The sequence below is a fragment of the Spea bombifrons genome, chromosome 10, assembly GCF_027358695.1.
Source record: "Spea bombifrons isolate aSpeBom1 chromosome 10, aSpeBom1.2.pri, whole genome shotgun sequence".
NCBI classification, from domain to species: Eukaryota; Metazoa; Chordata; class Amphibia; order Anura; family Pelobatidae; genus Spea; species Spea bombifrons.
The window spans coordinates 2,378,864-2,399,956 of record NC_071096.1 but is presented as its reverse complement, the minus strand read 5'-3'; the positions used below and the strand labels follow the sequence as shown (position 1 = coordinate 2,399,956).

Below are 21,093 nucleotides of genomic sequence, written 5' to 3'. Positions count from 1 at the left end.
TTAAAAAAAATAACAAATGTATTTATTTTATAAATAAATTTCCAATAGTTAATACTACTTTTTTGTGGTTTTTTTTGTTTTGTGGAATATCCCGAATTACCTTCTCATCTCCAATCATTGATTTTGATCAAGTCAATCAGAACCTGCTTTCAAAAAACACCAGAAACAGTCTTATATTTCACTACCTAATGTAACCAATTTTCGGATTATTTTCATTGCTTTTAAATAAAACTGCTATTACCTCTTATCAAAATTACCTTTTTTCCCTTTTTTTCCAAACCTAGTATTATAAGGATAACGATAGGATTTTAATGATAGAATGTGTGTGTTAGGTATTCAATGTTCATAATCCATGTCCATCAATGCGAATATTCACACAAACTCTGCAATTCCTGAGATTCTGCGGGGAAAATATTTACAAATCATCCAATATAATTAAGTAAAAATACTAAATACCCCCTAAATTCCATACTTACCAAATATTATTTCATGCGACCAAACAACCCCCCGATATACATTTTTCTGTCTCCCTATAAATTAATGCGTTCTAAAATTAATCAATAAATATTGTGATTTTTTTCAAAAATAAGATTGCATAATTTTACCTTTTTGAGCATTGCCAGTGACCAGTTTTCTAGTTGCATATAACACAATGTAATCCCCCTAATGATTTAAAGAACATAATTTATCCCAATCCAGTTATCCCCAATAAAGGGTTAATGCATATTTTAAGAATTTACAACTATAAAATAATTGCATGTTTTTGCATTTTTTTAATAGTATCCAGCAAAACAACAATATATATATTTTTAAAGGGAAAATTTGGAAAATTACCAAATTATTTCATCTTTTTCTATTTTTGGGGGAAAAGACCGAGAATTGTTGTAAGCAGATTAGAATGAAAAACTTACCCACCGAGCACCCTGGTATTTTTTGACTGTTTTATGGGTGTATTTCTATTCACATGATTGGTTAATATAATAATTGCTTTGTTTTTAGGTAGAATTTCACATATCCGAGGGGCGCACGATCTCTGCATTCCCGTCCGCTACCCAGCTGAGGTGGTAATCACACTATAGAAACCTTACACGGTATTTCAGTAGCTCAGGCATGCCTAGTAACTGGAATAATCGTGATCTGAGGTTATATTTCATTTATGTTGTTTTGATTTTCGTTTTTTTCTTCTTTATTTTGTATTTTCCCAGAATCTTGCACTCCTTCCTGGATTTAAAAATCATTACAGACAGAAGTTACTTCTCAGGCAAAGCTTTTTATCATTATTCATTACATTGTATTGGAAGGTGTTGTAAAGGTGGTTTACACTCTTAAAAAAAAACAAAAAAACTATAACAAATTTTATTTTCACAGAAAAAAACCAACTCTCGCATCACATTATGAATGGTTTAGAATCCAATTAACGGTATTAAATTCTATTGATAATTTTCTGGAAAAAAAATGTAACAAATTTTAATTATTTAAGTTAACACAATATAGCAAGAAATTGTATCCAATATTAAAATCCACAAATGTAATCCGGTGGTAGTATTTGAGAATAATAACACAATAAATGTAAGAGGTACATGAGAGATAACGTACTTTAACCTTTTCAGTGCCAGTGCACCAATGCACGTTTGACATGGGCTTCTGTTTGCACCCCCTGGCTGACGAAGGGTCAATTTCAATGTGGTTTAGGCTCAGGTGATGAATGAATCACTTTATTCTGTGTTTTCACTAACATGACTATTTACAGAAGCCACAGAAATAAAATATTTCATTTTCTAACATATTATTTTAATCTACAATATTATTATTTTTTTACTGGGAAGTAAAATTAAGTTTGCAGCTGTAAACCTGTGTGTAAACATTCTGCATTGGAATGTGTGCACATGTATGTGAATCATTAAAAGAAACCCTAACATGCTTTCATTCAAGCATTGGTGTTCATCAGGTCTCTTATAGGCAATTAGGCAATTCTTTTAACTGGATTTACCATGTGCTTTTTTTTTTTTGGAGGGGGCGTCCTGTGCAATGAGGGGGTCTGCACTTCTTGAAATGAATAAGGAGCAGATCCAGCTGGCAGGACACATGCTTAGGAAGGTCAGGGATTGCCAGTCTGTGACCTGAAGGTGGCGTTTCAAGCACAAGATGTAGCCAACAAAGACATAAATCGCTCCCACAATAACTCTGTCATTCCAGGTAACGAGGGGTTAACACAAAGGTCTTAGTAACAACCTTACTTACTTAAGCCTTTAAAAATGAAGGTAAAAGAAATACAGACTTTGCAAAATATATTTATATATATATAAACATTATTGGAATTGTATTTTTATCAATCAGGTTGAATTACCCCATAAGGATGTTTCAGAAATGTATCAAAATGTAACATTGATAAATCCAAGCTTATGCATTTTAGAATGGAGCACGCAGGATGGGGTATTACATGCAAAGGCACATGTTGCATTTGTTCAAAGCATTTCCATGTAGGAAGATAACATAGAGGAAGCATGCAACTTACCTGTCATCATGCCAGAGATTGATCCCAGGTCAGGCTTACCCTGTGTCCCCTCACAAATAAGTGCAGGGGATCAGTCAATTTACTGAAATCCTTCTTTTCTGGAAAAAAATATCCCCACTACCTCTGCCTTCACTGACACTTAAAATGAAATGTAGTTTTCTAGAAAGACTTATACCCAGAAAGAGGCATCCATAGCACTTGTCCAGAACTGCCTCACTGGGATGGCTGAGGATACTGTGAGTGAGTATTAAGAAGCCCTCTGTATATTATAGAATGTATATTCTGTTACTTGTTCTGTTTCTCCTAGTCTGGAAAGAAAATGTAAAAAAAAAATAAAATAAAATCCAAGAAATGCAAGCAGCTCCAGTTCTTTCATGCAATTCATGTAGAATAAAAGCAACTTTTATTATACTGAAAACTCCCCAATCCTGGCCCTTTTCTGCCTTAAATGGTCCTTATTTTGTATAAGAGCAAAATATTTATTGCCTTGGAGGGTATGGGCAATTTGAATAATGCATTTAGCCATGAAGCTGACTGCATCTAGGGGCTGATATGACGTTTGGAGATATTTTTTTTTCTTGAACAAAGAGAATGAAGGAATGAGAGAAGTGGGTGGGCAGCTGAGATGCTGAGAGCTTGTGAAGGTGTCTCCAGGCTGGCTCCCCCACACCCTTCTCTTCTCACTGCAGCCCAGTGTGACTCTCCTGCTAACACAAACAGCTTTTTTTTCATCTGCAGCTTGTCTTCTGTCACTGTAAGTACTACAACCTTCTCTTCTCAGCAATGCCAGTGGATGCTAGCATGTGTTAGGCTATTGTCTGCCTGGGGGATGCACACTGTAGCCCCCCTTTTTTATGTGGGGTCCTACAGATGCTCCATGCAAGGAACTTGTTCTAATTTCTTGTAAAGTTCAGCTTTAGCAGGGGGGCTGCAAGAATCTGCAGTGTTTTTGCCTAGTTTTGTATGTGAAAACTTTTTATCCAGGACCTGGCACATTCCACTCAACTGCTTCTGGAAGGTGCTTCATGTGAAGGCATCCAAGACAAGGAGGTAGCTTCATGGAAATTCAGATGATTAGCAGAATGAGACATGAATGGAGAGGTAGATGTAGATAATACAGATAGATAGATAGATAGATAGATAGATAGATAGATAGATAGATAGATAGATGGATGGATAGACGGATAGATAGATGATGGATAGATAGATAGATAGATAGATAGATAGATAGATACATAATAGATAGATAGATAGATAGATAGATGGATAGATAGATAGATAGATAGATAGATAGATAGATAGATAGATAGATAATAGATAGATAGATAGATAGATAGATAGATAGATAGATAATAGATGGTTTCTTTTAATTTTAAAGAGGGTAATTTCGGTTTAATGTTGTGTAACTTGATGACATCATTTGTACCCACTTATGTGAAATGAAGTTATTAACATGCTTTAGGTTATTCATTCATGAATACAATTTATCTCATTCGCTAATGCAGGCATGTGCATGTGTAGTATGTTCATACATGGACATATGACAGATATGCAGTTTTGTTGGGGGTGCTTTTATCCAGCTGGGGGTCTAAGAAGACCTGTCCTGCAGGATAATAAAGGCCACTCGCAGCTGTCTCCAGAGGTGGTCTCACAGGTCTCTGGCATGTGGCTGGATGAAGGGGGAAAGTGACCCAGATCTGGGTGACAGTCCTGTGGTTGGAGATACTGGGTGAATGTACTGGGAGTGCTGGGTCTGTCTGCCCCTCAGGGGTCAAAGTCAGGGGGGTCTTCTAACACAATGAGGACATCCAGGGATACAGGTGCAACTAACAAGTCCTGTCCGTCTGTCTGTCTGTCACCTGCCCCATTAAGTCAAATCATTTCCAGCATTTAACGAATGTCCTGTACCTTATAGACCTGCTTTTGCACCCATACGTTTATACATTAACACATAAACTTTCCTAGAAAAGACTAAGAAACAGGAAAAAATCTAAATATATTGATATTTTATAAAAAAGACAATTCCGAGCTGTGTTTTCCAAACAAATATATTTTGTTGTATTGCTCAGTAACTTGTGTGAAACACTTTTAGATGTTGTGTAAATTCCGTAGAATTTGTTACATTCGTGGATAGGAAGCTCCAGGTTTAACTCTTCAGCTGCCGGTGACATGTCCTGCGCTACTCGCTTTTAATCCAATGGACATGGCAGGGTATGGACCTCAAGCCCATCTGGCATTTAAATGGTTAAACAATGCATGCTATTAGGGATTTGTCGCAGGAAAATGCAACATATAAGAATATCTAAAATCGACTTAAATTAGTTGTTTTCAGTGCCACAGGGGTAATTACAGCCACCGCTTTGCGCGGGGGTAATTATTATGAGTGCATCTATTCACAAAAGGTCTGTGAACTATTATCTATAATTTCACCCCCCAGGTGTTAGGATGGGACCCCAAGTCCCTCACCCGATGCTGTCCCCCTAAACGCAGGGCGACCCCGAAATTCTCCACCCTGCTACCTCTGTGAATTCCCAGGCTGGATCTCCCCCGATCTGCCCCGGGTGGGGTATTTACCTGCAGGGATAGAACTTTTCCTTATTATCCGGTTTTTATAGCATTTATGTAATGCTCTTTCAGTCATTAACTCATTGCCGTCTGGTTTGTGTGAGGTGCACCCTATTTGCTAAAAGGTCGGGAAGGTTTGGAGGCCACTCATTGCTCTTCTGCTCTTAGAATCCCAGGACATATATAAGGGGGCAATAAGATGTGGACCCCCTGGCAGCTAAAGGTTAATATTATATTCCCGTGCATGTGGGTGCAGATAGCAGGTTGTCTGTGAAAATTTAGGAGTAAAACAGTTTGGGGGATGCATGCTTGGATGTGCATATACCGTCATACATACATACATACATACATACCGACAGACATTAATACATACATACATGCAGACATATATATATGGCTTTCTCTATGTGTTCTGTATGTATGCTGGATGGGTATGTAGGCATGTTTCAGTATGTATATATATATAGGGATACATTATAAGTGATGTCTGTGTGCTCTTATGCATGTAGAATATGCATGTGTGTATTCATATGTATGTGTGTTGGGCTATGCATGTATGCAGGATATATGTATATGTTTGTATGGTGGGCTGCGCATGTATGTAGGATCTGTGTGTCCTGTGTATGTGTCATGTATGACATTCTGCCCCCTCACCCTGTGCTCGCCCCCCCAGTAACTCTGTGCCCTGTTGCTTTGCCCCTCACTCTCCTGTCACTGTCACTCAGCTCACTGACCCTCCCCACATTATTCTCCCCCCGTCACCCTTTGCTAATTTTATCCCTCTCCCCCCCTCTGCCTATTATCCTGCCCCCCTCCTCCCCCATGCATTATCCTGTCTCCTGCCCCCCCATCCCCTCTGCCCCCTCCTCCCCCCATGCATTATCCTGCCCCCTCTCCTCTCTTGCTGGGAGGGAGATCCTTCTCCTCCTCCTCTCTCCTCTGATCAGTGCCCTGGCCACTCACTTTCTGATGTTGCACGACGGGAAATGCTTTGAATACTTCCATGGCCGCTGACATCAACTGCCCAGAGTGACAGCCCCCAACTGCCCCAGCACAGACCCCCCAACACCCCCAAAACAAAGTGAGCGAGCAGAGCGCAGCCACAAACTGCCCCCTCCAAACTTCTGCACACCATTCGGACCCTGCTGCTCACCCTGACTCTTCTTTTTGGGGGGGTCCGATTAGGATTCTGGTTGATGATGTCTAATTGCCCCCCTTGGTCAAGTCATCTCCAAACAGGACCTTCCAGAGACAGAGAGGAGCAGTGGAGGTAATTAGGGGCAGGAGGGTGGCACTGAGTCCTCTAACCTGTTGTGTGTCTTCGCTTTGCTTTTGTGCCCCCATTGGGGAAGTTGTGTCCTTGTTGTGATTGATTAGGTGTCCATGTGTCTCTGAAAATGTGCCCCATTTGCCAGGCTCTTTAGATAGGGGCAGTTGGGTTTTTAACTCATTGGTGCCCCGCACTTCACTCTGTGACTTATTCTGCACCCCCTCATGGCAGATTGTAAGGGGTTAACTGGCCCTTGCACATCATGCCAGTGTGACACATAGTGAAGATGCCCCCTGGAAGACATGTCAAGGGTTAACTGGTGACTTACAATTTCAACACAAATTCTACCCACCACGCTACTTCGCCCTCGCTTAATGGGTTAATGCCCCGTCTCCTGTGGCCTCTGTGTGCTCCTGCTGGCACACAAGAGGTTACATGTTTAGCGTTGCTTGTTTTGGGGGCAAATGTCGAACTGGTGAATTTGTGTAGAGATGTATTGGGTTAAAAACCAAACACTGTCTGCTTTTACTAGTAAGTGGCTGCATGGTGCAGCACGGAAGGGGTTAAATGAACCCCTATTCGCAGTTGAGGGCCAGTCTTTCCTCTGACTGAACATGCTCTGCCCTGGCAGAGACCTTCCTGTTGAATGGAGTACTCCACACACTGCTGAGCCACCCAGCAGACACGTGGATCTGAGTCCTTTTAAATGATTATCCCAATCTGTAAAGAATGCGGTGACTCCACCAGCACTCACTTTAACAGAAAGTGCCCAACAAAAGCACCTGAGTGGATACATAATGTCCATTTCTCAAACACTCTGCATTAACCCTCTCTGCCCTGGTTTCTGGCCACACCCTCAGACTTTACATTTTTATTGGGTACATTCACTCCTCCCCCTATGACATTAACCCGTTAATATGCCCCTATTGCCCTCTTGTAAGTGCCCTCTTATGCTTTTGCCTTTAGAAATCTGCTCTCTAGCCATAGTATGAACACCCCAAAAACCCCACTGTGAATGAAAGCAGCAGGATTCGCCCAGCTGCACTTCCTTCCCTGGCCACTAGGGGGAGTCAAGCTGTGCTTCTAAGCCCCTGCTGGGTTATCTTCCCAGGCAGGTTGGATAAAGTTATAGAAGAAAAACTTTCAGACTCATCTCACACCCCAACCTGACCTGATAAAAAAAAGAAAAGCCTAATTCTCCTTCTTATTCATGCGAAGCCAGGGGAGGCTGCGCCGCATGGTGCAGTAGATGCAGCACATGCAGTAATCTGGAATCCACCCCCCCCATTGCCTTTTGCTTCCATTGCAGGTCATGGAAATTGACCTTATAAGAATGCTTAACTCATAAATTGTAATAAAGGCTTCGCCTGGGGGCTGCAAAACTGACTATACCCCGCCTGAAGAAAACCCAAAACCTGTGTCACCCTGGCCAGGGGCAAACAGCACAGTAAGTGTGGCTACATGACGGCTCGATTTCATTTAATTTCATATCAGAGGGAATCTGTGATTAGAACATAGCATAGTGCATTATTTTAATGCTTTTTAGATAAACTACAATGTTATTCCATTACGCCATGCAATTTATATATATATATTCTGTATTCTATATTCCTTTAACCCTTTGCATTTGCAACAAACTGAGAAATATATATATATTTATATATGTTTATAAATATATGTATAATTCTTATTCTTGTAATAATTGTAGCAATATTTTTAGTGTGCATGCTATCCTGTATGTATTAATTACCCATTCGGGGTATGTTTCATGTGACTGCTGTGTATGGAGCCCTTGGTATTGATCAGCTCTTAATTGTGGAGGACAAAAGCAGGGTAATGTTTTGATGTCATCATCGGAATTTAATGCGTATTTATCTAATCATTTAATTGTTGATACGTTGCGAAAAATCAATGTATCGCAGGCAATTATTATAACATTATTATAGCATTCTGTTATTGTTTTTACACTCGATATTTTTGTTTATATAACATTTATTTGTGACTTTTAACCAAATGGATAAATAGATAACAGATAAATAGATAGATAGAAGAGAATTCCTTTAATCTGGAATTAAGGACTCTTTCTGGCAAAAGTGTGATTTTTTCCCCCCTTCTTCTTCAATATTTGCTTTTTTTTTAATTGTAAAAAAAATTAGGGGAAAAAAACTGGAAATCAGACTTTACCGACTTTAACAAAGTGTTACCTATGTGTCGTAAATTGAATTGATAGATATTTTAAGATTCTACGATATGCGTACGGTATAAATTGTGTATTTTGGGACCCAGGGTAATGATCCCTCATGTAATTTAACCCCGTGTAAATGCAAATGATTCAATGTACAGTGTCAGGCAATTTACCCCAGAACGTGCGCTGAGATTATGCAGAAAAGGTACGGGCGAATACAATTTTATAGATTTAATAGATTAAAAAAAAATATATATATTTGCGCATTGGAAATATTATTTAATTTTATTTTATTATTTTATTTATTTCATTTTTTTAGGTTACGGTTTGTGTTGGCTGAATAGATTTAAAAACAAACTCAAATAATGAATTAAAGGGGGTTTTATTTGGGAATTATAGGGAAGTGACCTGTGTTGGTGGCTTTGGAGAGAGAGAGAGAAGGGATCCTAATTTTAAATGAATTTGCATTTATTTAAGTGACAGGCCGCAGAAGACAATAAGCAGCCGGATCTGATCGCCGGGGTGTGTTTGCACTTGGAGATTTCGGGTATTTTAAGGACAGCGAGCAAAATTACAGGGACCTATAGAGAAGCCGGCGTGTTGTGTCTGAGTATCAGGCAACTGTGACAAAACTCCCCAGTGTCACCGAGCCTGCGCCGCTGGCCTGGGGACTAGAGATTAATTGACTGGTTGGGGTGTAGCCTGAAATACAGGCACTGAAAAGTTCTCGAGATAAAAGCCAACGTATCCTGTCCGGTTCCGATAAGATGTTTATTGTGTGGATTCAAATAGACTGCCAGACATTTGAATAACTGACGCATTTTTTTTAATTTTTTTTGGTTGTTGTGGTTGGATGTAGCTTTTAAACGGGGTGTTTATTTAATTATTCTTTTAATATGTATTTTATGGTCTTTATTGTACGATTTGGAAAAGATTCCGGGGTGTCCAGAAATATAGTTTTCATTTTATTTTGGGGGAAGAAGCTTGCTTTCTGTTTTAAAAAGTTGATTAAAATATTTGCAGAAAATACCCAAGATAGATTGTTTTTATACATTAATGCAGTCCTCTATCTATCCACCTATCAATCATCCCTCTATCTATCTATCTATCTATCTATCTATCTATCTATCTATCTATCTATCTATCTATCTATCTATCTATCTATCTATCTATCTATCATCTATCTATCTATCTATCTATCTATCTATCTATCTATCAATCTATCTATTTGTCTGTCTGTCTATCTGTCTATCTATCTATCTATCCATCTATCTATCTATCTATCTATCTATCTATCTATCTATCTATCTATTATCTATCTATCTATCTATCTATCTATCTATCTATCTATTATCTATCTATCTATCTATCTATCTATCTATCTATCTATTATCTATCTATCTATCTATCTATCTATCTATCTATCTATCTATCTATCTATCTATCTATCTATCTATCTATTTACCCAGTGTACCCCGCTGTGGATTATGATGGCGCTATATAAATCAATAAATAATAATCTATAATCCATGATTGTATAGATTTTGTAGAATAGAACATTTAGCAAAATCATGGAACCTTAGAACGTCTCAATCGTCTGAACGTGTAGTTTGCAGACACCGGAGACAAAGCGATCGTTCAGGTTTAGAACGCATTCACGTGCATTATATCATTTTACATATCACCGACAGCTGGATATTAACCCTTCGAGCCGTGGGAGGGGCAGGCATTAAAAAAAAAAAAATGCCATAGCGTAAAAAAAAAAAAAAGGTTAACAGGCTAGAAGCCAGGTAATTCTTTCTTTGAGTTCAGCCCCCAGGAATACACCGGAGCGTTTTTGCACGGAGCCTTCCATCCGAAACGCCGTAAGTTATTCTAAATTCTTGCATTAAGTGAGAAAAGATGTTTGTAAATGAATCCTTTGGCTTGTCGGCGTGTTGGGTAAGGCTGATCTCGTAATGGCATTTTGTTTTGAACAGTTGGAGGACTTAATGTTTCCTCATAAGGAAAGGTGGCACTGTGTCTGTTAGAAGGTTCAAAATGCCACATTTATAATTAGCCTGCCAATTCAGCACAATGTATCCATAGCTAAACTGGGATAGATTTCTGTGCCCCGCATCTCTCAATAGGCTGCATTCAGGATTAGCCAATTCAACTACTTCAACTGTGGGATCAAATTTAGAATAGACAGAACGAGCCGGGGAGAGGAACACAAATATTATTTTATTCGGGGGGGGGGGGTTAAGAAAAAAAAAGTATCAAATACTATTAAAGGAATAGAATTCATCGCCAACCGCGGATAGGCTTTATTTATCACCTAAGAAAATACAAATATTTAAGAAGTGCAGCGCTGCGGCATAGGTTGGCGCTATATAAATCAATAAATAATAATAAAATAAGTATAAAAAAACCGAAATCTAAACTGAGATTTCAAGGTCTTCTTCCCAAATTCTTATCTTCTTTCTGTGGTTTTCGGGGAAAAACAATTCTGTATTTTATCATGAAAAATAAACTAATTTGGCTGCCCCCCCGACACCTGTTAACCCTTAAAACTCCTGGTTGGAAGGCAATGCGTAATGACGTTATTGTGTTGTGATAACAATAATATTGGATTTATAGCGATACATTTTAGTTCGCTTTATGCATTTATTTGTCTTGGAATCTTAATCTGGATTGAATATGGAAAGTGATATTTTTGCTAGAGAAATTTTCCTTTTTTCTCCCCGTTACCCTGGAGTCTGTCAGTAAAATATATAACGTTTGATCCGCCTTTTTGGGAGGCAAATTTGGAGCAATCGCCTACACGGCATGAAAACCTTTTAGGATTAGGTCTAACACAAAGAATTTCAATTTATAGGCCAGTTGCAATGTCTCAATCCTCGGGGTTTAACACTTCCGCTTAGCTAAGTGACACGACAAACCGTTACAATCTTACGAGGCGAGGAGTGGAAGAGCCTGGCAGGGAATGGGTTAATACTTCACCGGCGCAGTCTATATCACACAGCAGCGACTTTCATTTATTTGCGGCGTCTCTGAATACGCAGGACGAGGGGGTAAGATTTTTTTTTATACGCAGCGAGAAACCCGGAGATAAATGATTTTAACTCTTTCACTTCTAGGAGAATGAGGAACGCATTGCTTGGCGTTGCGAGGGTTAATACCATGCACGAGTGGCGTTAGAATTTTGTTGAATTGGGGGATTTTCCCGTTTTATATGCGTCCAGCGATTGGGTTTTGTGGATCGATAATGCAGAGGTCTATTTTATTTGCAAATATTGTCGTATCCTCGGACTTGTCGCACCGATACATCGTATCGCATCAACACAGGAGTGCGTTTCCAGATTCACTGCAAATCCTTGTCCTTTTCACGTCGTCTTTGAGAGCGCGCGCTCCGGCAATGTCCGCGTTCTAGAGTGTGATAACATGGTGCAAAAGGGGCGGTTAATAGACAAATGGGGCATATTGAACTTGTTTGACCCTGAGTAAAATGATCCGCAGATGACCTTCTGAATGTTCAGAATTTTATTACCAAAACCACGATTCACAATTCTTGAGATTTTATGGATTGCACTAAAAACTCAGGGTAGAGGGGCAGATTCTTAGGGTATACGGGAAGTTTCCTAAAGACAAGGGGGAGACCCTCGTGGTCACCCAGCCTGGATCTGACTCCCTCATATTCCATTCTAGGTAATTTCCAGCTCGAATAACTCAACCGAGAAGATCTTTGAGTTCTGAAAAGTTGAGCTTTCAGTAAGGACGGGTACCAGATCCTTTCGGTGTTCATAACGCGCCATACTCTACATAGCGTCTCACAAATGGCTTAATACTAGGAAGAATCTCATGCTTAGCTTCTTCAGAAGGCTCTGTCCACAAATCCATGCATCTGACCCCCAGTAAGAACGCAGAACGCATCGTAAAACAGTATCGGGTAACACAACGTACTCGAGCCGTTGACTACGGCACTCAACTGCGCTCCACAACTAGAGACCGGTGCTGTTTTCTGGCAAAGACAAACATGGACACAGTTGGAGATGGTAATTGTTTGTCTTCTGATGTAGGCGCATGTTGTTGGGTCAAGGTAAATGTTGAACGTGTCCAGTGTAGAAAGATATTAAGAGATCCCATGGGAGAGACAGTCAATGGTCCCCTACAAAGAGAGATTCGAGGGGCTTAGTTCTGTTACCTTCAGTAAAATGTATCAATGGGCTTCATTTCAACATTCTATGGTGGAATTTGGTGTCCATGGTGGGCATCAGCTTCAGGTTTGGGTTCAATCAACAGAGATGCATTTAATCTCTGTTTTCATCATAACGTTTTCTGCTCCTTTTGGACAAACTGATATTCCCTTACCCGAGCTGCATTTATTTTGAGCTGTTGAATGCATCACGCACACCTGTTGGTGGACACATGGTCGGCCGTCTGACCACGGATGGTCGATAGACAAGCGTATTGTCTGATTTCTTGATAGGGACCCCTATGAGAAAGAGAGCTCTTCGGTTTTGTAGACCGGGGTCCGCAGAAATGAGAGAAATCATTAAATAAAAAGGACGTAGAAACAGAAGTGTTAAGGTATTCGGGGCAGAGCGAGGAGCGAGGTCTGGTCTACAGAGCATTGAGGAGTCGTGTTTTTGAGTATACACCGCAGCAATGGTTTGGGTAATCATCTCAGGCGAGTGACAGCCGCGTGCGAGGTTTGCGTACGGCGTATCCACTCTCTCTCTCTCTCTGGCCTCCAGGCACGAGACGGTTAGTGGTCAGTCTCACTCTGTCAAACCCGAGATCTGTTTTCACTAATCCCCCCTCACCGGTGAAAGTTACGCCGCCGCGCACTTAGCGGAATTCACAACCCCGGCAAAATAATAACAATAAAATGTCTGTGATCTGCTTCCAGATTCCATTTATTCCGATGCTAAATTGTCTTGTTCCCTGTCTGCGTTATGAGCAGTCGGCTGCCTCGGTGTCAGCTCATCCGAAGCTTTTATGGAGCTCCTTTTACTTTATGACTTCTTCCTGGAAGAACGTTATATATAAAAGGAAAAAAAAAGATCACCAGCAATGTTACAGCCCCGGGGCTACTGGTGACTGGCTGGTAAAACTATTAGCCCTTGTTAATAAAAAAAGCTGCTTGCTGTCTGTTTTTGGACTCATCATTGATGCCGGTAGCTTAGGGCTCGAATCTATTAACTCTTCTGGTGCCAGAGGCTATCTTGCACCTGATGCGTTTTTCCGGGCAAAACCGAATGCGTTCGATGACACGGGGGAAAAGCATCGTCAGAGTAGTGCATACACGGCACCGCTATACGATCGGGGTACAGCACCAGTTACAGAAAGGGGGCCGACCAGGTGGGCCGAATGGTCCTCATCTTCCGCAAAATCTATGTTTCTATAGATAAGGTGTCCCTCGGGCTAGAACATAACATTAGGGTGAGGAAAAGGCATCATACAAGGTTTAAAACATTTACGGTGTTGGTTGCAAATATTGGACAAGTTTCTCCAATAAAGGGTTTTTTTTAAAAAATGTTGACGTTTTCCTATATATTCTGTTCTTTGGGGAAGGAATCTTGGAATAAAGATAGAAGACGCTTAGCATGATTTTAAAGATGCCTGTGAGGAAAGCTAGTTGGTCTCAACTGTTTGGCTCGTGAGCAAAGTGAATAATTACTGGTAGATTAATGGAACCGTCTCCCAGCAGAAGTGGTAGAGGGTAATACAGTGAGGGTATTAAACATGCATGGGATAGACATACGGCCCCTGAATCTAAGACGACACCAACGACTGATTAAGGAGAAACGGGCGACTAGACGGGGGCCGGATAGGGCCGATCTGCTGGCAGAGTTCGAGGTTTCTGTGATCAGCTGCGCATGTTCTGAAGCCACCAGACCGAAAGTGGCACTTTCTTCCTGCTTCCCCATCCCTCTTTGCTCGCGATGGGGTTACCATGGAAGCGGGTGGAAACCGTGGCGTTTCAGGAACATTGTTTTAGGAACTTTTCTATATTAGTTGATTGACAGAAAGCATGCGGCGGGTGCTGCGTCTCGCTCCTTTGTACAGTTATTGTTACAGTATTGTTACTCTGTTTATCGCTGCATAGATTTTGCGTTGCCGGCTCGTGCAGCGGGGAAGCGTTCTGCCTCCGCACATTTCTGCGTTAAACGTTCTAACCCTCGGCACTGGATCCATTGCTTTATATCGCATCGCAGAGCAGTTTAGAAGTAAATTCCCCCGTTCTGTTTGTAAATAAAGCCGACGAGATCTGCCGCTTCCCCAAACAACGAAACAAATGAATTATTAACGTCAAACAATCACCCTGCGGCAAAATGCAGCGGAAAATAAAAATATTAGAATTGGCAGCAAAAAGCCGACGTTTTCTTTCTATTACGAGAGATCTGACGAGGGGTAAATATTGACGGTTTGGTAACATTCTATTACATCTGATACATTGTATTTCTCTGATTAATATTATATTCTTCCTAAAGTTCTATATAGAATTAGTTTTGGGGAAGTAGAACCGGACTCCCCCGTCCTCATCCACAGCCTGTTTCAAACGGCTTCCATGCTAGGGCTATTAACCTACCGGCAGAACGGCCCGATTTGGCCCCCGTCTAGTCGCCCGTTTCTCCTGCTGGAAAGACTCAAACCTTAATCAGTCGTTGGTCTCGTCTTAGATTCAGGAGCCGTATGTCTATCCCATGCATGTTTAATCCCCTCACTGTATTACCCTCTACCACTTCTGCCGGGAGGCTGTTCCACTTATCTACCACCCCCAACGACTAGATGGGCCAGATGGGGCCGATCGGCCGGTAGGTTCTTGGTTTCTCATTTTTTAATAGACGGCAGCTTTGCTGGGATCACGCATATTCTTAGTTTAGCGTTCTCGGTTTGTAACGGATTGAATAAATCATCTTTTTGGCCCCGTAACATTCCATTGGGGGCCATGACCTTCAAATCAAATCTGATGAGGCAGGCGATGTGACATATATAGCTGCGACCGTACATAATGCAACCTATGGATAAAAAAAACCTATCATAAAAGAGTTTGTTGCTCCGTGACAGGTGGTACCGGCACAGAAAAGGCCCCCGGTTTTCGCCGTTTAACCCGCATGGTCTCGGTACCAGCGCGGGAGAATCGTTTGAGGTGTTTTCACCCCAGATCTGATTCTCTTCTCCGTTCTGAAGACCTATAGATCAGCTGCTGGGTTTGAAGTGAATGTCTTTGCGAGGCTCATATCAGGCAGAGACAGGTACTGGGGCTGATAAAACGCAGATCGCTCCCAGCCAAAGTATTTACAGACGGCGTAGAATGAGGAGCAACACTTACATTCTTCAAACCTTCTGCCGGGAAAAACATAACAACTACCCCCCCCCAATCGTAACATAGAAACCCAGAACCCGCCAGGCAGATCGGCCCCATTCGGCCCCCGTCCAGTCGCCCGTTTCTCCTTCTGATTATTGGTCTCTTACGACATCCATTCTGAAACGTGCAAATTCTACAATACAGAGCAATAAAACCAAATATATATATAAATGTAAACGTATAAATAGACCGTTGCATAGGTTGGGGGGTCTGGTTCAGTGGTCTCTGAGGGACGTCGTAGGTTCTCCAAGGTGCAAAGACTCCCTCATATGCAAATAAAAGTGGAAAAAATGCAATAAATGACGTCGGTAGGAATACCTGGGAACTTCCTGGTTCAGGCTACCCAGAGCCCTCCCTTTTTGGGGGGAGTGGTTTAATGAGGGGTGGGGCTAAGAGCATACAAGGGCAGCGTGAGGAGCAGCGCTTGGCTCTGTAAGGGTGAGGCTAGCCCAGCTTAAATCTGTATTGGGGTAGTACGGGAAATGGGCGGGGAGTGGGCGGGCCTAAACGCTGCTCCCACGATGCAAAGACTCCAGGCGAAATGCGGAAGGTATCCCAGGGATGTGGGCGGGGCATAGGCTGGAAGAGGGTGGGGCTTGCAGAGAAGTGCACAGTGTAAAAAGGATTATCAGGCGTGTTTAAGGTGTCCATTAATTGGACGGAGTTCTTATTTATTTCAACTATAATCAAATCGAATCGATCTTTATTGATAATCACAGAGTCTTCAAGTCGCCCCCTGAGGAAAAAAAACCCACATGGATCGGCATAACTTTCCGCTGGAATTAGCCATTCTTTTTATTGTTTGGCGAAGCTTCGTAAGGAGAAAGTGAGTTCTAAGCGCGGAGGTCAGGTGTTGTGATTGAATTCTAGTTTATTTTTTATGAATCGGATAAAGATTAGTGCGCGCGAGGCCGTGTGCGAGGATGAGAGGACATTTCCATATCAAAGGCTGGATCTCGGAGGCTGCACGGTAATTAATGCAGCGGGTTTGGAATGCGCACCGACGCTGTAATACGGAACATTTCCAACCCTGCGCGATCAACAAAAATATCTCATTCTGTACATTCTGACTTTTATCTAAATTGATTCAAGTCAATGGTTTTACAGTAACACAGTAACACAGCTACACAACTACGCAGTAACACAGCTAGACAGCTACACAACTAGACTGTCACACATCTGCACAGTAACACAGCTACACAGTAACACAGCTACACATCTGCACAGTAACACAGCTACACATCTACAAAGCTACACATCTACACAGTAACACAGTAACACAGCTACACAACTACAGAGTAACAGAGCTACACATCTGCACAGTAACACAGTAACACATCTACACAGCTACACAGCTACAAAGCTACACAGTAACACAGCTACACATCTGCACAATAACACAGCTACACAGCTAGACAGTCACACATTTACACAGGTACACAGTCACACATCTACAAAAAAACACAGCTACACAGTCACACATCTACACAGTAACACGGCTACACAGCTACACAATAACAGTTACATATCATGCCTATGGGTCCCTTTGCTGTTAGGATGGCGGTGACGCTCTGTGTCCAGAAAGGGTAGCAGATAAATGGAATCCCCTCCTGGAGCTGATAAAGGCAGGAATGAAAGATTCCCGGTTGGCACGAATCCCCCCTAATTCCTCTTTCTAATATAAGGCTGCGGATCGAATGAAGTCTGTGCTTTTTAAGCAGTTTGGAAAGTGGCCTGGCTGCATCGTCTAAGTGTTTAATCTACTGTCAGAGGCTCGGTTTCTGCGATACGAGCTTCCCCGGCAGCTAGAAAATAAATGGCTCTCTTTATTGCCTGTACGAGGGATTCTGGACAGGGGTTCCTGCGTTCAATCCTCTTTCAATCTTCAACCAGCGCCTAGGACTGGTATATTAACAGGTTAATGGGGGACTGATTATTGGTTCACATTGGATTCTCTTGTTGTAGTTACTCATAGATTCTAAAACCAATACTTTTGGAATCCTTGACTCCTCAGAACTCTCTTTATGTCTTTATTGATCCATCAGCCTTCTACCGGTGCAAAGCTCTGGAGATATCATGGACTTGGGTTGAGTCCTTGGACTGTTGTGACGTGAGGATTATTCTTGTAAGAAGAGTTGAGTTGAGCGTCATACACAATGAGACCGATCCTCAGCTCATGGTTTAGTGGATAAACCCAAGGCTGATTGTGGTTGACGTGATAAGGTGAGGAGATCTTTGAGGACTCAATGATCTCCTGCTGATCTAGACAGCAGTACTAGGGCTTCTTGTTAAGTGTCGTCATTCACTTAGCGCTAGGGCGATGCCGTCTTGGCATGGCGCTCGGTGGTCACCGCAGAACAGGTCTGGCTTAAAGATGGCTCTCCAACCAAACCAAAGTGATTATTTCTAATAATTCATTATAAATATTCTAAATGACAAAAAAGTGGTAGGAAAAAATGTGTATTTACATATTACTAAATTAAAGTTAAAATAACTAATAACCTACTGCAAAAATAATTATTTTTATTAAACACGGCCTAAAAAATCAAAGTATTGATATTCCAAGAAAGTGTCCGATTAACCCAATGCTACCTTCATCCCTTACAAAATACACATTTTCGCCCAAATAGCAGAGATGTGTAAACTTTTGAAAATATTTAACATTTTTGAGATACTTAATATTCAAAATATAATATTTAAACTCTTGGTAGTAACCGCCCCATTGTAAAATATTTAACTGTCATATAACATGTTTCCCCTCCCTTAAATCTCTTTTTTTTTTTTTTTTTTAAACATTTTCCATCGGTTTCAATCTTTTTTCAATTTCTATTCAAAACAAAAATTAGTTTTTTAACGCTCAGCTCCAACAAACAATTTCCCTTAAGAGCACGTGTATGGATCCAATTTGATTGATGCATTCAGTTTGAAAGACAAAATCTTCTGTCTTTAAGATTGCAGCTAACATTTTACATATCTTTTATATTATTTTAAAAAAATATATATATATATATAAAAAACATCATAAAGACGATATTCCAATCTGTTTGTCCACCTTTTCTTTTGAAAAATATATATTATCAAGGGCCCCATTCATTCCCCGGTAGCGTGTTCATTTCCATGTGAATGTTTGCTTTTTCATTTACATGTTTGAAATACAGAAAGCATCTTGATTATAAGAAGTACAGTTTAGATTTGTAATTCAACATGCCTGAATTATTGGGCTGAATACGGAAACTTTGTTTATTCTTTAATATATCAGAAGAGCCTCTGTTCTGAAATTGTAGGGCATTTCTTCCGAGATGAAATATACACAAGACCCTTCTAACACTCTTTTTTTTTATTTTTTGTGGAAATAACCAGATCAAAGTAATTCATTCCGGGTACTTAACAAAGTCAGAAAGATTCTGTATGTTTTAACATTGTTCATAAAAATCATATTTTTAATAAGATTATTAAAAATTTTATTTTTTATGTTCATCTCAATGTCATATTGTGTTTAGATTTAACCTATGTTTTTTAACTAAAAAAAAATATATTAACTATATAAAATACATATTTTTATCAGTCAAGGACCATTAGGGGATTGAGATGTAGGAAATTATTATTTGAGACAAGCTATTTATTCTTAACTTGAAAATACAGTTATTTTATTCTGTAAATATGTACGAGACCTTTCAGGTCTTTCTAGTGATTTTCTGTAGTAAGAAGCTTTGCTTTAGTGAGAAGTCTTCCAAAACTGAATGTTGTGAAACATTTTCTGACATTGTTGAAACATTATTCTGAAGGTTGTTGTAGATGAAAAAACATGTTTTGGAGGCACATGAGATAGAACAAATTCAGGGGCTCCTCTAACCAAGAGATTCTAGGGTTCATTATTCATTTCTCCGGTACTCAATGGGTTAAAGGGTCACATAACACAGCAGACTCCTGCATTCTATTACCTTTTCTTAAAAAAAACTAATTACCTTTTACTTTTAGAACACATTTTCTATATGTAAACAGATTGTTAGGAGTTCTTATCACATGCAATCACTCTTCGCCTGCATGGGATGGAGAGGGTTAAATCTTAAGGGTTATTTAACTAAGTAACTGGTAGGGAACTAGTTTATTGGATAAAAGCCATGTATCTCCATCTTGAACAAATTATACCCAATCCCAGTTCTTATCACATGTTTTATTTTTATCCTAAAACACACAATTTGTTCTTTTCCTGTCTGGGATGGCAAGGGTTAAATCAGTAGATTAACCAATCCAAACTCCAAATTCCTTATCCCTTTTTGACTATTAGATTTTAGGAGCAAAAGATAGCACTTCCCTCTTTTATTGACACGTTTTTTTCTTTACATAATATTACAAAATGTTAAAATATTAACCTCTTATGTGCCGCGGAGCGCCAGCTGCTTGTGAATAAACTGTATTAATTAAAAATAACAAACAATATATACTGCATCCCCTTTGGGCAAACAAAACATCCATGAGGATCTTGGAAAATTTCTCATAAACCCTTTTATGATTCAATACATATTTTTAGTTGTTTCCATAAAATATAAACTGTTTATTTTCTTTAGTAGGATGGATGGTTTCTCCTTATTTTAATCTGCGATTCTTTGCAGAAATGGACTCTGAGATTAAAAGCGTTCCAATTATTTGTGATTTATTAAGGATGGTATATGTTTTGGGAGTAGAGATTTCCCTTTGATGTCCTTCGCTCCGACTTGTTAATGAAGCAGAACAAAACAAAACAACAAAAAAAAAATTACATTTTAAATAAAAATAATTAAAAAAACGCCTGCAACTAGGATGCTTTTAATTCGAGGTGCGTTTTTTTTTTTAATAATCATGATAATCATGATTCTGAATGGAAGAATAAAACAATTGTGTTTGCATTCACAGCTCAGATACATTAGCAGCGTCTCCATTCACACGAAAGTAAGGAAAAGGCGAAACGCGAAACGCGAACGCCACTTTTAAGAGGTGGACAATTTCACATCAGACAGATAATGGGAATTTGTAGTTTGCGTCGTTGGCCTTAATTGTCATCAGCGTTTTGTAAAACAACCGGCGGATAATGTCTTTTTATTACCTTTCCCAGGCTTCACTCGAACCACCAATGGGCATATTTTTTTTTGTTAACACCGTGCGTGCCAGGTATTGGAGAGGTCAAACCATGCTTACTATTTATTATTATTTGCTTTTTGTAACAG

General features: G+C 40.1%; 1 protein-coding gene and 1 long non-coding RNA gene across 9 annotated transcripts in view; one reads left to right on the top strand and one right to left on the bottom strand.

Annotated features, from left to right (window-relative positions):
• LOC128467981 (uncharacterized) lies at positions 1-2,941 on the bottom strand. Its single transcript, XR_008345776.1, has 3 exons — positions 2,516-2,941; positions 916-1,221; positions 1-143 (listed from the first exon to the last, which is right to left on the bottom strand). It is a non-coding gene; the product is annotated as an uncharacterized LOC128467981 (long non-coding RNA).
• A 244-nt stretch (positions 2,942-3,185) lies between these two features.
• The window catches only part of SOX6 (SRY-box transcription factor 6), a 231,865-nt gene continuing 213,957 nt past the window's right edge, over positions 3,186-21,093 (top strand). For 5 of the 8 annotated variants that reach the window (XM_053449750.1, XM_053449747.1, XM_053449748.1 and 2 more), the window contains exon 1: positions 6,064-6,350. The gene's annotated coding sequence lies outside the window, so the exon portion shown is untranslated. Of the gene's footprint in view, positions 3,270-6,063; positions 6,351-7,140; positions 7,798-21,093 lie in introns of those variants that run through there. The other 3 variants (XM_053449751.1, XM_053449746.1, XM_053449745.1) reach the window with 2 other exon arrangements.